The following is a 12,725-nucleotide window of genomic DNA, read 5'->3' as shown; positions in this document are numbered from 1 at the left end:
CCATAAGAGCTCCACTCTCAACACTAGTGCGCCGTGTCCGGGCCAAACAGCACTGGTGGCCTAAGCTAATGGTTTCAGAATCAGATGCATGTTTAGACTCTGAGTCAGAAACCCGATATCGGGTATGAAAAAGGGAAGCAGATCATTGATGCGGATCCCAGCGCCACTATTGCTACCGGCAAAGATCCAGAAAAAATGAACCCCGAAGATCCAGAGGTGGAGGAGCGTCTCTTCCACTCCCAGATGTGGGTCAAGGGCTCCCCGATACAGTTCATTGTTGATAGCGGGAGTCAAAAGAACCTCATTTCGGCATAGGTAGTGAAGCGGTTGGGCTTACCGACCACAGCACATCCACAAAACCATACACCCATTGAGGGGGGCTTTACCCAAGGGCGAGATCTTCGCGTAGCCAGCAGTGTCGCCTTTCATACAACATCAAGCCCTTCACGGATGAGGTATTGTGTGACATTGCTCCCCTTGAAGTTTGTGATGTATTACTAGGACAACCATACTTGTGGAAGCGACATGCTATGTATGAATCAAGGCCCCGTGCTGTTATTATTACATTGGGAAATCAGTTGTTCAGGATACCAGAGGTACCACCACCTACCGCATCTCTTTGATTACTGCAAAACAATGCAGTAAGATCATTTCCAAAACCAGGAAATTTGTTTTCCTGATGATACGCCTCAAGGGAAGAAGAAGACACGTGGCCGCGGCCTCCAAACGAGGTCCCTCTGCACGGCAGCAGCTACAAATGGACAAGATTGTGGAGGAGTACAAAGACATCTTCACCTCCCCGGCAGGGGTTCCTCTGCACTATCAAGTCAAGCACTCCATTGATCTGACCCCAGGTGCGCCGCTACCCAATGGACCAATTTATCGGCGCTCCGTTCTGGAGAACAATGAAATCAAGAGGGCAGATTCAGGAGCTCCTACAGAAAGGTCACATCCGTCCGAGTTCTTCGCCCTGTGGGAGCCCGATAGTGTTGGTACAGAAGAAGGATGGGACGGGGAGACTCTGTATTGACTATCGGGCGCTGAACAAGATCACTGTCCGTAATAGGTACCCGATCCCGCGGATTGATGACCTCCTAGACCAACTAAAGGGGGCGAAATATTTCAGCAAGATCGATCTGAAATCAGGATATCACCAGGTACCAATTGAACCCTCAGATGTGTGGAAGACTGCCTTCAAATCCAAGGAGGGCCTCTTCGAATGGTTGGTCATGCCTTTCGGATTGACGAATGCTCCTGCAACCTTTATGAGGCTAATGGATGACATCTTGCGGCCATTCACCAACTCCTTTGTAGTAGTATTTACTTGGATGACATTCTGATCTTCAGCCAGAGTTGGGAAGAGCACCTCCACCACATCCGACAGGTTCTCCAAACACTGCGGCAACACAAGCTATGTGCCAATTTGGAGAGAAATGCACTTTTGGCATGACCGAGGTCCAGTATCTGGGATACATCATTGATGAACAGGGGGTGCATGTCGATCCAGCCAAGGTCCAAGTCATTCGGGATTGGCCCTCTCCAACCACTCTAACAAGCTCCGCAACTTTCTAGGTCTTGCCAACTTCTACCGCAGGTTTGTGTTGGGATTTTCTCATATTTCTTGGCCCTTGAGTCAAGTCACCAAGGGCGGGCGCGAAGCAAAATTCTTTTGGTCTGAATCTCAACAGAAGGCATTCAGGGAGTTGAAGGATCGCCTCTGCACGGCACCAGTGCTCGCGTTACCAGATTTACAACAACCATTTGAGGTCGAGACGGATGCCTCTGACTATGCTATTGGGGCAGTCCTTACTCAACATGGACATCCAGTGGCATATCACAGTGAAACACTTTCAGACACAGTCCGGAAGTACCCCACTTATGATAAAGAGATGTATTCCATTGTACAGGCCTGCCGACAATGGAAGCATTACATTTTGGGGAAGGAAACGGTCATCCCACACAGACCACCGACCTCTGCAATTCATACAGACCCAAGGGAAATTGCAGAATGATCGCCATCAGAAGTGGTCTACATACCTGCAACAGTTTCACTTGAATATCAAGTATAAAAAGGGCAGCACCAATAATGTTGCAGATTGCCTCAGTCGACCACCGATCATGGCGCTAACCACCGTGCTCAACTCTTGCGGGCACGAGACTTCTGATTGGCCACTTCTCTACAAAAGCGACCCAGAATTTGGCCCACACATACCAGACACTCTTGGAGGGTCGGCAGGTTGCATATTTTCACCTCCAGGATGCCCTATTATGCCCCTCGGTCACCTTTGTGTTCCTTCAAGCGAGCGTGCCAAGATGATTTGGGAAGCACACTACAGTCGGGCTGCTGGGCATTTCGGGGTCGAGAAAACAGTGGCAGTACTGCAAAACTATTTCTATTGGCCGAATCTTCGACAGGATGTTGGGAAGTACATCCGATCATGTACTGCCTGTGCCATTGCCAAACCGACCATTAAGAAGCAAGGCCTCTATACCCCGTTGCCTACCCCTAGTCGACCTTGGGAATCCATCTCCATGGATTACATATCAGGCCTTCCTTCCACTAAGCATGGAAATGACTGTGTTTTTGTGGTCGTCGACAGGTTCTCAAAGATGGCCATTATGATGGCCTGCAAGAAGAATATCACAGCAGAAGCCACTGCTAAACTCTTCTTTGAACGAGTGTGGGTGCACTTTGGGATCCCACAGTCTATCATCTCAGATCGGGACAGTCGGTTTCTCAGCACATTTTGGTCCAGTCTCTGGTCAATGCTGGACACCAAACTCACGAAGTCCACAGCCTTCCATCCTCAAACTGATGGCCAGACAGAGGTTGTAAACAGGATGATTGTGCACATTCTGCGCATGTATAACTCAAAGCATCCACGCACATGGGACGAGAGCCTCCCCTATGTTCAGCACAGCTACAACCGAGCTCTTCACAGCTCCACTGGCCATAGCCCTTTTCAGGTGGGTTTAGGATTCCAGCCACTATGCCCCATTGATGTGGCCATGCCACTTGCAGCTACTCACATGAATTCAGCTCATGTCCAGTCCGAAACAGATAAGGCCACCAGCTTCATTGAGCGCATCCAACATATTCGCCAGCAGGTCCATGACATTCTTGAGAAATCAAATGCCAAGTACAAGCAGCGACATGATCAACACCGGGTGCCACACAAGTTTCAGGTGGGCGACAAAGTCTGGTTGCATTTGCAAAAGGAACGCCTTACTGGAGCCTATCGGAAATTGAGACCACTTCGATATGGTCCTTACACCATTACTAAGGCTATGGGAGACAATGCATTTGAGCTCAGCATTCCCCCATTCCTTGGCCTGCACCCAGTGTTCAATGTGGACCGCCTTCGGCCATACTTTCCACCATTGCTAGACACATCCGACATTGCAGAACAGCTCAAACCCACAGAATTAAATCTAGATTGCATGGAACAAGCTGCAACTGATCGGATCATGGACACACAGATCAAGAACACTCCCAACGCCAATATCCAACTGTATCGAGTTGTCAAAGCAGGCCAACTCCTTCAGCAGGGCAAGTGGCTCACCAGGGAACAAGTTCAGCAGGGTTTCCTCATCTCATGGAGGAGCTCAACGCAATGGGGACCATTGCTTCCTAAGGGGGGAGGAATGATCCAGGTGGATATTGGTGGCCACCTGCCAGGTCCACCTGGACCCCCACCATTGTCTTTCTCAGCATTTTCAGTTTCCTTAATTGTAGCACAGTTTACTATTTTTAGCAGTTTTTCGGGTCCTGAACTTCCGGAGCCGTTTTGAGGCCCTAAACGACGTTTTTTTGGAATTCTGGGGCGACCGAGCCTTATATTGACTCCCAAAGTGGTAGTACTCGGATAGATCTTTCTAACGAGCTATCGTACGCGTCAAACGAAGATCGTATGCCAAAGTTACGACCCCGGGAAATTGATGTACCAATTTACCCAAACGGGGCCCACAATTTGGCGTTTCATCTTCTAGGGTTAGGTTTCGGTATGTGAAGGGTTTTCCATTGTTTCTCAACAATAAATATGCCTTCGAGCCTCATTGTAATACAGTTCAGAACAGTTCAGAGGCATGTAGCCATCACATCTCTTCTCAGAGATAAGCTACCATCGCCCTAGCTAGTTTATTGCCATTTCTGTTTGTAAGCATATGTCAGTATTTTCCATTAATGAAATGAAGTATTATTTCCGCTGCATCTTTGTGTATATGGTTATCTCTGTAATTTGTTGCGTTCCTGCTTAAATCTGGATCAAGACCCCTATAGGCTTAAATCCTTTATCCATAGGAAGCAGTGTCTGCCGCCCTATAGATCGCAATGCATTGAACACAACATTCAGGAAGATTGACTGCCGTACCGTAAAAAGTATTCTGCAGTTTTGCGATTGGTTTGGTACTCCCTCTACCTAGACTTCTAGAGTAGTCCCTTTCGTTCCTTTTCAGACTCCTTAACGGAAAAGGTCCATCTGAGCACTTGTCACTTCAGGCTCATTAAAAATCGAAGGAGACTAGAGTCATCTTTTGTTTTTTCTAGACTCTTAAAAATTGAAAAAACAAGTTGTGTCAAAGCGTATAAAAATTTATTTTAAAAGGAATATTCATTACCGCTTTCCTACGTTGATCTTGGGTTGAGAAAATGGAGTCAACCAACCAAGGAATTCCCCTTGGAGGAAATCCTAGTCCCTTCTCCTCTTGGGGAGATGTTGGTGCACCCCATATGGCCACATTGTCACTTCTAGGACTGACAATTGGTTTTCCTGTATGGCTCTTCTCAACCTCTGTCATTCAGAACACCACTATTCCTGAACAATCGAATCAACAATTAGACGAGTCCAGAATTACCCACCAGCCTTCTACTTCCTCTAATTCTTCCTCTCCTCCTTCCTCTTCGCTTGATGTGGCTGGTAAAGCCAGAAGTCAAGTTCCTAAGGAGAAGAAGGAAAAGAAGAAGAAAGAGAAGAAGAAGAAGGAGCCAAAAGCGAATGGGGGCAAACGAGTGTCATCTAACGAAAATCCACACACTGCACCGACCAGGCCTAAATCGCCATGTGTCATTTGCAAAGGAGACCACTTTCACAGAGATTGTCCTTGCATCCCTCGGATCTTAAGGGACTGGTCTTCTCGTTTGCACAACCGGTGTCGTCAACCTCTGATGATCATGTTGAAAACACACCGTCAACTAGTGAAAGTGAAGCCCCAGGACAAAAAGGGAAATGTAGATTTCCTTGTAAACTGTGCGAAGGCGATCATGCCATCCACCGTTGTCCCTTCTGAGATGAAGCTAAAAGAGTTTTGGATGATTGTCCGGTTTCACCGTTACGACTTCCTCCTGGGTATAAAAAACTCTTGCCGAGTCCGTCACTAGTTGAAAATCCGGCTAACCTGCTCAGGTGGACGGCCGAAGCATCTATCATTGAAGATGAACCATCTGAATCCACACCAGACAAAAGTCAAAAGGTCGAGGCGGCAGTTGACCCGGTCTTGCCTTCAGAGGTTCCATCTTCAGATGATACAATCACTGAAGAGAACAAGGATGACACCGTCCAAATTCTTTTCATAAGCACAGACTCCAACGAACATGGGGACAATTTACCCATTCCTTTACTGCAGGAAGGAAGTTCGTCAGAGTCATACCCGGCCGTCTATTCGGTCCCACCTCCAAGCAACCTAGTTGTCTCCTTCGACTCGAATCAACTAGGCAGACCCCGTTTACCAGCTAGTGTACCATTCCGAATTATTGTTCAAATATATAGAGTGGTTATGGCTGCTACCATCATAGATGACGGGGCTTCTGTGAGTATCCTTTCCTCAACTGCTTGGAAAGCGCTTGGTTCGCCATCGCTTTTGCCTGAGATGAGAAATCTGACAGGATTTGATAAAGGAACCAGTCGACCGTTAGGGGTCCTTCCCGATGTGCCCATAACATTGAGAGGGAAAACAGTTCACATGAACGTAATGGTAGTTCAAGGACCCCTAGATTACAATCTACTCCTTGGATGAGACTATATTTATTGCATGGGAGCAATTGTCTCCTCACTCTTTAGAGTAATGTGTTTTCCACACGAAGGAAGAGTGGTCAAGCTCGTGGACCAGCTTTCATTTCCCGGATCATACAGAGCAAATAGTCATATACCATCCCTGAATGGTCTTTTCATGCAAGAAATGTCTCAATTTCCAATCCGTCCTCCCGATGAGCACGAGTGATTCGGAGGGATATGACTGAAACCCAGGGGGCATGCACCCTGGTCTGCTTCGGCAGGAAAACTTCGGGTATAGGATAGGTTTCCACGAGAGAATATGACCTCCGTACTCCCATCCGTGATTGGAAGAGGGAGTTGGACTGGAACAAGATTCTCTTGTCAAAGTTATGTGAATTGGCGAGCACCGCAACTCACCTTTGTTTATCTCGGTAGACATCGCCGAAGAAGTGTTTTTTTTGCACTGTGAATAGAACAATCTTTGGGTAACCTGTAAGAGGTAGGCCTCTCTCGGTAAAACAAATGTTTTAACGGACTAAAGAAGGGGTAACCTTGAAACTCTGTTTTATACCTGGGGGCATGCAAACCTTTTGGAATGCAAGCGAAGAGCGACTATTTATTTTTTAAAATTTTTAGGACTTCTAACCCTTTAAACCTGTAGGATTGGTCATTTCCTAACTTGCATAAAAAAAGGATGTGGGGCAAAACTCTAAAAGTTGCCATTTTTATGATACATTCTTATCATACGACTGGATTAATCGAGCAGTTTTAGCACATAGTTCAAGCTCGTTAAAAAATAAACATAAGACATGAGCAAATGTTTCCACCCGCGTTTAAGCTCACTAAAAAATGAACTATTCCCCGGTAAATAACCATCGTGAATGTAGTACTTCAGCCATTAAAGCCTTGGTCGTGTTTGCACCGTCACCTCCACTTTTCATTGGCCGATCATTCACCTCCATTTGATTTTTTACCCATTTTGAGGAACAGCTGCGAAGAGTGATTTCACTAGCCATCTTTGTGACAGTGCCGTGATTGGAAAATTCCAAACCTTACCTGGAATCAGCTGCTACCCATTTTATCACTCGTTCCTCAAAAGACGAGTCTCCTTTAAGCTCTTTTCAAATGACTCGTAAAATATGAAAAGATTACCGAGTCCTTGGCCTTTCCAGCTCGTTAAAGGGACAGGAAGTGCTATCCCTCCTCTAGATTTTAATCTTTTTGGACCTGAGGGATTATTACACAAAAAGATCGAGCGCTTGTTTTGTTCGGCTCGTTAAAACTATCGAAAATTCATCCCTTCTGTATTGTTTTATACTTTTTTGGACTTAAGGGATTAGATGACGAAAAAGGAATTTTGGAGTTACCTTTATGTCCCTTTTCAGACTCTCTAAAAATGAAAAGGACCGAGTTATCTTTGTCGTTAAACTCATTAAAAAGATTAATAGTGACAAACTTGTCTATAGACGAGAACGAGTTTCACTATCGCTAGGCTCGTTAAAAAATAGCGATGGGTTTGCCTGAATGGAAAATTATAGAACAAGCATATGTTATCCTCCTCAAGCTTGACAAAAGTAAAGAGGTACTGGTCAGCAATGACTAGGGAAAAATTGGGAAGAAAACTCAAAGAAACTTTGTTGGTAGCAAGTCGCTCTTGAACATGACACTTCCACTCTGTGTCCGAGTCGGGTTGGGTTGTTTCATTCACCGGTCACATCGCCATGGTCACGCAATACCATCCACATTTGGGGTTAATTTTACCAATCCATCACATCAGTGTCGTCGATATGTTCAAGAGAAGTCATCCAGAGAATTCACCTGTGTCTCACCCACTACCATACATTATACTCCATTCTTTCATGACCGTCGCCCTGAACCTTATATCACCATATCGTTTTCACCTCCATCAAAATCATTTGCTCTGTTCCGTGTCATTGATGTGGGATTCATTAAGGCCCTCCAGTGACGGATCACTTCTTGTCGACATCAGCTCATTATCCAAGAAGTTGATCTAGGAACACCCCATTCAGTACTTTGAAGCTTGCATGCCTCAATGGCAAGTTTCTCACTTCCGGCGACAGGTTTACATCAATGGCCTTCGACCGAAAGATTTTGCGTGGTGTTCGACGCCAAGTCCTTTATTCACACCACGTGAATTGTACTGCAGTACCTTGAGGATCATTATCATTATCAGTGATTCCTCTCGCGCTTGTTAACGGTTTACATCATTGACTGGTAATCAAGCGATGTCTTTCCATGTTCAACTTCAGAACATTTCTCACATGGATCGACTTGTACTTCAAGTGAAGATCAGATGAGATTGAAGACCCGGATCTAGTTTCATCCATCCGGGCTGCGATATATATTTAGGGAAATAAAGACATTAAATGTACATCATTGCAGCACAGATAATCATCCTACCAAAAGGATGATGGCTCTATCAAAATCATCAGTCTACACTCAGACAATTGTCTGTCCTATGTACATGGAAATGAATTTATAAAGCTGAGCATGGGAATGCCCACCTCAGCTAGATCATGAAAACAGTATGAAGATAATGTATTGTATTGTATCTTATTACAGGTCTCCTCCCAGCATTGAAAGAACTTCGGATCCTCGTAATAAAGCATTTCACCCTACACCAAAAGGTTAACGGCCTCATATTTTAGGGGGCAACTGTTATAGACATTTTTGTGCCTTACAACTCCAAGCATGAAATGTCCAGAAACCAAGGGCTCCTAAGTCCCTAAAAGTGTTGTTCTAACCCCTAAAGGAACAAGGTCAACAGATTACAGCTTCTCCCAGAAGTTCTCCACCAGAAACTGCTCAGAATTGGTCAAAATAGGATCATTTCAGCTGCTCCACTCGCTAGGTGCGTTGCATTGCACCTAAATACACTATGAGGGTGTGTTTCATTTCAAAAGTCCCTTCTGTGGGGTGCAATGGGCGAGAAATGACAAATGGCAGTGTCATTCCGCGAGGTGGAGAGATAATGGAAGCTCCCAGAATCTTCTCCTGTGACACTTGCCTCACTGAATTCGACCAAGGATGAGTAAGAGGCCTTCAGTCTCCAAGTGGAAGTAAGAACTGACAGAGAGAAGACACTAATCAAATCACAAGCTGACTCATCCTCCTTACAGATATCTATATATGGATCCCTCATCCCAGAGATCCAGAGGCTGGAATTTTGCATATTGTAAGGAATTGTTGTTGGTTTCTAGAGACAAACATCAGATTGTTAGGTGATTTATGCTTTGTTTGAGGTGAAGAGGGGCTTCTTTGCTGGGAGTTTGATGCTGGGTCGGAACCACTGGTTGTAACTCCTCCTGGATCTTTTCTTGTTTATCAATAAAAACTATTTGAGTTTTCCTCCATGCTTTTGTATCATTGATGCTTGTTACATTTCGTATGGTTAACTTAAATCTGATCCTAAGTTGTTTATGAATATAGATCCATGTCTTTGTATAGTGCTCTTCTTCTGTGATCTTACAGGTACTTTGTGAAGTTGGGCAAGCAAGAGAGTAGGTAGCTAGAGACTATCAAAGAAGAGAAGGATTGGATCAAAGGATTAGCGCAAGACACAGGTTGGTTCTTTCTATTCTTCTCTATCTATAATTCATAAAGGAAATACAAAAGTAGTTTTTCTCTGTTTGTTTCTAAGGAAACTGTCACACCTTAGTGGGATAGAGCAGTTCTAAATAGACACTTTTCCTGGTAACAAAATGGCGACTCCGCTGGGGAATGTCTAATTAGTTTTTTTGTGTATCATACTTTGTTGTTTGTTTCATAAACTTATAAGTAGCTTTCGAACTGCATTTGCCATAACAAATGCAAAGTAGATAACTGTTGCTTCAATCCATTCACTGGATCTGTTTATAATTTAAAAAACTGATTCACAAACTATCTGATTGCCCTTGTGATAGCTCTTAGACCCTCCTTAGATCTACCCCTGATTGTTGCATTACTGATTGCTTTTTACTCGGCCAAAAACCAAGGACTGAACTGCAAACTGTGACCCAGAACCCGGACAGAGTCTCGTTTCTGGCCCAGCGCAGGTACTGTTAAGAGATTCTAAATTTCAGTGCACTTCCCAAAGGGGCAACCTGCGCTGCATTTCAGATTCTCTGTGTTACAGGTGCGCTGATCAGACTAGCTCTGTGCAGCTGTGGTTCTTGTGCTTCATTCTTTCCAGTTCTATCCCTGGATTTTGCTGCCTGTGATCAGTATATGTCTGTTTGAAACCTCTTTTCCTTTCTATTATTCCGCCTCCTTTGTACAAAAGAACTGTAGATGTTTTTGTGTGTTTGTTGAGTCGTTTACAGTTTTCCATTGCAAAAGTAGAATAGTCGTACTGTCGTCCTTTGATTTGGATCTGTCGCAAGTGTCGATTTCGATCATAGGAGAAAGTTTGATTGTTGTTGATGGTCGATTATACTGTTACTATTGCCTTTGGTCTGAATTTGTGATTTTCTAGTGTCAAGAACAAGTGTTCATTTCAAAATCGTAAGGTGTCGTAATCATCTCTGTTTTTGATTTCGGAAAAAGAGCTTGTTTATATTTGTCGCTTGAAAAGAAATTCAAATTTGTACATCAACTTTATTTTTAGCATCAATACTAAGAAATTCGAAAACAAATACATGCATGTGCATTTGCATATAGACAGTCTGTTTGGCTTGATTTAGGAAAGTGCATTTACAGTGTGCTCTTTGCTCTTTGTGAAAAGATTGTGTCTTTATTTTCCCCTTGTAGCTAGGATTTTCATTGCACAAAAGAGATAAAAGTTTGTTTATCATATTTAGATTGCATTTTAGGAATTACATCTACATCTCGTGGTGAACCCAAAAGGAAAACTTCATAATCAAGATCAACTTAAAATAAATTCAATGAATCTAACAACGCTTTGGAACTTAACGCACAACATTTAGAGGTCTAGGCTAGAGACGTATTCCAGCGTCGTAAAGCCTGGTAACTGTTGTCCTCACTGATGGTTGGGTGATTCCTCCACTTTGAGACGATAAGTGCCAGTACGTACTTGTGCTCCCACGTACCGTCGAGTATATTTTGGGAGACCCCTATAGGCTTAAATCCTTTATCCATAGGAAGCCGTGTCTATCGCCCTATCGATCGCAATGCACTGAACACAGCATTCGGGAAGATTGACTGCCGTACCGTAAAAGGTATTCTGTAGTTTTGCGATTGGTTTGGTACTCCCTCTACCTAGACTTCCAGAGTAGTCCCTTTCGTTCCTTTTCAGACTCCTTAACGGAAAAGGTCCATCTGAGCACTTGTCACTTCAGGCTCATTAAAAATCGAAGGAGACTAGAGTCATCTTTTGTTTTTTCTAGACTCTTAAAAACTGAAAAAACAAGTTGTGTCAAAGCATATAAAAATTTATTTTAAAAGGAATATTCATTACCCATTTCCTACGTTGATCTTGGGTTGAGAAAATGGATTCAACCAACCAAGGAATTCCCCTTGGAGGAAATCCTAGTCCCTTCTCCTCTTGGGGAGATGTTGGTGCACCCCATATGGCCACATTGTCACTTCCAGGACTGACAATTGGTTTGCCTGTATGGCTCTTCTCAACCTCTGTCGTTCAGAACACCACTATTCCTGAACAATCGAATCAGCAATTAGACGAGTCCAGAATTGCCCACTAGCCTTCTACTTCCTCTAATTCTTCCTCTCCTCCTTCCTCTTCGCTTGATGGGGCTGGTAAAGCCAAAAGTCAAGTTCCTAAAGAGAAGAAGGAAAAGAAGAAGAAAGAGAAGAAGAAGAAGGAGCCAAAAGCAAATGGGGGCAAACGAGTGTCGTCTAACGAAAATCCACACACTGCACCGACCAGGCCTAAATCGCCATGTGTCATTTGCAAAGGAGACCACTTTCACAGAGATTGTCCTTGCATCCCTCGGATCTTAAGGGACTGATCTTCTTGTTTGCACAACCCGGTGTCGTCAACCTCTGATGATCATGTTGAAAACACACCATCAACTAGTGAAAGTGAAGCCCCAGGACAAAAAGGGAAATGTAGATTTCCTTGTAAACTGTGCGAAGGCGATCATGCCGTCCACCGTTGTCCCTTCTTAGACGAAGCTAAAAGAGTTTTGGATGATCGTCCGGTTTCACCGTTACGACTTCCTCCTAGGTATAAAAAACTCTTGCCGAGTTCGTCACTAGTTGAAAATCCGGCTGACCCGCTCAGGTGGACGGCCGAAGCATCTATCATTGAAGATGAACCATCTGAATCCACACCAGATGAAAGTCAAAAGGTCGAGGCGGCAGTTGACCCGGTCTTGCCTTCAGAGGTTCCATCTTCAGATGATACAATCACTGAAGAGAACAAGGATGACACCGTCCAAATTCTTTTCATAAGCACAGACTCCAACGAACATGGGGACAATTTACACGTTCCTTTACCGCAGGAAGGAAGTTCGTCAGAGTCATACCCGGCCGTCTATTCGGTCCCACCTCCAAGCAACCTAGTTGTCTCCTTCGACTGGAATCAACTAGGCAGACCCCGTTTACCAGCTAGTGTACCATTCCGAATTATTGTTCAAATATATAGAGTGGTTATGGCTGCTACCATCATAGATGAGGGGGCTTCTGTGAGTATCCTTTCCTCAACTGCTTGGAAAGAGCTTGGTTCGCCATCGCTTTTGCCTGAGATGAGAAATCTGACAGGCTTTGATAAAGGAACCAGTCGACCGTTAGGGATCCTTCCCGATGTGCCCATAA

This window comes from Pinus tabuliformis, chromosome 2_2 (genome assembly GCF_031772625.1).
Source record: "Pinus tabuliformis cultivar Carrire ecotype Pingquan chromosome 2_2, CPIR1, whole genome shotgun sequence".
Lineage (NCBI taxonomy): Eukaryota > Viridiplantae > Streptophyta > Pinopsida > Pinales > Pinaceae > Pinus > Pinus tabuliformis.
The sequence above is the reverse complement of the archived record's forward strand: the minus strand, read 5'-3'. Positions refer to the sequence as shown.